The sequence below is a fragment of the Myotis davidii genome, unplaced genomic scaffold (assembly GCF_000327345.1).
Source record: "Myotis davidii unplaced genomic scaffold, ASM32734v1 scaffold273, whole genome shotgun sequence".
Classification (NCBI taxonomy): domain Eukaryota; kingdom Metazoa; phylum Chordata; class Mammalia; order Chiroptera; family Vespertilionidae; genus Myotis; species Myotis davidii.
The window spans coordinates 2,257,119-2,261,177 of NW_006286263.1; the positions used below are offsets into that span (position 1 = coordinate 2,257,119).

At 45.6% G+C, this 4,059-nt stretch overlaps 1 protein-coding gene across 1 annotated transcript in view; it reads right to left on the reverse strand.

Moving 5' to 3' along the window:
- Window positions 1-4,053, reverse strand: part of LOC102765176 (fibrous sheath-interacting protein 2-like) — a 91,224-nt gene extending 87,171 nt beyond the window's left edge. Inside the window, exon 1 of the mRNA XM_015560040.1 lies at window positions 4,015-4,053. The gene's annotated coding sequence lies outside the window, so the exon portion shown is untranslated. The remainder of the gene's footprint in view (window positions 1-4,014) is intronic.
- Window positions 4,054-4,059: the final 6 nt, after the last annotated feature.

Genomic DNA, 4,059 nt, shown 5'->3' on the forward strand with positions numbered 1-4,059 from the left:
TGGTTTCCTCCGTCACTGAGGCAAGCAAGCCTCATGTTAGTTTCAAGCTGCCTGGCTGCCAGCCGCCATCTTGGCTGACAGTTAATTTGCATATCTGGCTGATTAGCCAATGAAAAGGGTAGTGGTCGTACGCCAATTACCATGTTTCTCTTTTGTTAGTGTAGATGATTCCATTTAAATGAACTGTTGAGAAAAGGCAAATTTATAGAGACAGAAAGAGTATAAGTAGTTGCCTGGGGATAAGAGTGGGGATTAGCTGTCAATGGGCATGTGGAATCTTATTAAAGAGATAAAAATATTCTAAAACTGATTTAAAGTGATGGTTGCACCATCTAGTAAATTATTAACATTCACTGACATATAGTTGAAATGGGTGAATTTTATGATATGCAAAATATCCTATATAATAAAAGCCTAATATGCAAATTATACCTTCAGGCGGTTGTTTGACCAGGAGTTCAACCAGGAGACCAGGAGTTTGACCACTCACTATGATGCGCGCTGACCACCAGGAGGTGGTGCAGAACGTGGTTAGTGTCGGCAATGCGGTGCTGGTAGTGGGTGGCAGTGGAGGCGGTGCTGACCCCAATGGGCCCTGATGAGAGCAGGACCACAGTGGGATGGTGGAGCAGGTAAGTGGGTGGTGCCAGGCCAAGGCGGGTGCAAGCAGGGGCCCAATCGTCCCACCGATCACCCTGCAGACGGTGACCAGCGGCAGCAGCAGGGGTGTAGGCCCACCGCCCATCTCCCAGGATCTGAGGGAGCCGGGTAGGGAGCCTGGCACTGATCGATCGTCCCGCAGGCAGGATGGTGTAGCAGGTGAGGAGGCCGGAGGCCGTGCCAGGCCAAGGCAGGGTGCCAGGCGAGACTGCAGGGCTGCAAGGCTGGGAGCACGAGCTGCAGCCCAATCTCTGCAGGCCACCCCAAGGGACCCCATCCGTGCATGAATTCATGCACCAGGCCTCTAGTAGTTCATAAAATCATTGTTGTTTTTTAAAGTCAGAGAACAACAGAGCTGCCAAAACTCTATTTGTATAGACGAAAAAAGTGAGGCCCAAAAAGATTAAGCAATTTGTTTAAAGGTCACCCAGCCAGACCTTGGCAAAAGCAAAACAGAAAAAAGATTAAAATCCAGCCTAATCCTCCCACCAGTCCAATATTACTTCTACTAAAAAAATGCTCAAAGAATATTTAAAAAGTATAATAATTACATAGAATTCTTTGAGAGGTATTGTAGAAGCATCAAAAATTGAAAAACAGAAAGAATGATTAAAGCATACCCAAATCTATTAGAACATAATGATGCTCAGAAAAGATAAAAGCTAGAAAAACTCATTTATCACTCTTTGAACCACATTATTTTAAAAACTGGTAAGTAAAAGAACTAATTTTTTTTTTGTCTTTCAGGGTAACTGACTTCACCGCCCATTGCAACCAGTTAACCCCTTCCCAAATTGTGATGAAGGTAAGGAGCACTCTCGGGAAAACCCTTTTCTCAGGCTAAAGAAAACCCTTACTGTAGCCACCACAACTGTATTTCAGGGTAACTGCATGTTGCCAGCATATGAAAGAAAGCTTCTACTCAATAGAATAACGCAGGTTATTAAATATAGATGGAAATGAAAGAATTAGAAATTATCATTTTTCAACCCCTAATAAAATTGAGTCAGGCAAGAATTAACAATTATTGCTAGGACCATTAAGTGAATGGATGATGGCGGCTAGACATTTGTAGAAAACCAAAATAGCACCTCACAGCTTACTTTGTCTTAAGGAGAAAAGCAAAATAAACAAACAAAAACACAGAAGGTTACATGAGGTAGATTAAGATGTCACAAATCTAGGGGAACCTTTAGCATTATGTCCAGGTTTATTAGAAATGCAGGGACCAGCTCTGGCCAGTTTTACTCAGTAGTTAGAGGGCCAGAGAGTGAAGGGTCTCTCTTCCCCCGTCAAGGACATGTACCTTGGTTGCAGGCTCAATTCCTGGCCCAGGAGGCAGGCAATGGCTACGTCTCTCTCACATTGATCTCTCTCTCCCCCCGCTCCACTCTCTCTAAAATTCAGCCCGGGGCCTGCTTGGGGCTCGTGCAGGAGACAACCAATCGATGTGTTTCTATCTTGCCCTCTCTCTTCCACTCTCCCTAAAAAAAATTAATAGAGCCCTAGCAGGTTTGGCTCGGTGGATAGTACTTTGGCCTGCAGACTGAAGGCCCCCGGGTTCGATTCCAGTCAGGGGCACATGCCTGGGTTGTGGGCTTGATCCCCAGTTGGGGGGGTGCAGGAGACAGCTGATCAATGATTCTCTCTCTCATCATTGATGTGTCTCTCTCTTCCTCTCCCTTCCTCTCTGAAATCAAGAAAAAAAAATCAATGGGAAAATAGCCTCGGGTGAGGATTAACAAAAAATAATAATAATAAAAGAAAAATCAATGGGGAAAATATCTTTGGGTGAGGATTAAAAAGAAGAAATGTGGGGACCAGAGCAGTAAGCTAAACACCAAGAGAAAGTAATCAAACATTTAAAAGGTGAGCTATTCTACAGGAAAAAAAGCCTGGACTCTTTAGCCAATCAGAGAAAGAAAAACAAAGGGGGTGGGCTATTTTATATCTTAAAAGGCTTGACATACATAACCAAAAACATATTTGGTCCTTAATTGGATCCTGGTATAACAAAACAGGACATAGGACATCTGGGAGATAACTTAATAAATTTAAAGATGGAATATTAGATAACATTAAGAAGTTATTTATTTTAAAATGTGATATTTTTGTCTTATAGTAATATGCTTTTACAGATATGCATGCTAAAGTAGGTAGAAGTGGCTGATGTAGATGTCTATGATTCACTTCAAAATACATCAATGAGGTTAAGATATAAAAAATTAAAATGCAAGTCTTAGAACTTCCTAACTCACTGCTGTTTCCATAAATGCTCATTAATTTATGCATAAGGTATAATAATTACATTGAAAGAACTCGGGCCCAGCGGTGTGCCTCAGTGGTTGAGCAGCATGGATAAACCAGGTCATGGGTTGGATTCCCGCCAGCCCACAGGCCCCAGTTGCAGGCGGGATCCCCAGTAGGGGGCGTGCAGGAACCGCTGATCAAGGCTTCTCTCTCATCATTGCTGTTTCTCACCCTCTCCCTTCTCCTCGGAAATCAATATCATAAACACAAGAACCCTACCAAGCAGAGGTTCAGAGAAGTGACCTACCATGGATGTTACCTTTTCTGTAAAACAGGTACTGGACCAAAGAGAACTCAAAGGTTAACAACACAATATTGTTAGCAACGTGGTCATGCACGAGGTTCCAAAATGCACCAAAGTGGCATAAACAGAGAGCTTTGTCCTCAAAGAACTAAAAATCCCTAACGGAACAAGTTCTCGGTGTTTACCACAGGAGAACAAGGCTGTTCCAAGATCACACAGTTCAGGCTTTGAAGCCACAGCCTCACCAAAACAATCCTCAATTGTTACATGAAGTCATCTTCCTTTCTGACTTCACCGCCCATTGCAACCAAATTGTGATGAAGGTAAGGGGCACTCTCCGGAAAACCCTCTTCTCGGGCTAAAGAAAACCCTTACTATAGCCACCAGTTTCATTTCAACGAGGGCCCTTCTCCACCTCAGAACTGGGAACTGACAGCCGCCTTCAAACCCTGGGAAACCGGCAAGCAGCCCGCTCATTTGCCTCCGCGCCCTCCCCCGACACCCACCGGGCGGCGCTGTCCTCACTGGTCCGCTCACACCAGGTGTGCGCCGAGTCTATTAGTCGGTCCGACCGGGAGGAAGGCCCACCAACCGCTTCTCTCCCGGCGCAGCCCGTCAGGGTCTGCCCACCAGTGCGTCCGGTCCCCCCTAGTTAGTGGCTCTCTCTCGGGGAAACTTAAAAATACTCTGGCAGTGAGACGGCCGAGAAAAGCCCTGCACGCTGGCACTGTAGCTTGGACTCTGCGGCCCAGCGACTCAGAAACGCGTGAGGGAAGCGTCAGGGCCCTCGCACCACTAACCCGAGCTCCGCGACTTCCGCCGCCTGAACGCGCATTGATGGGAGC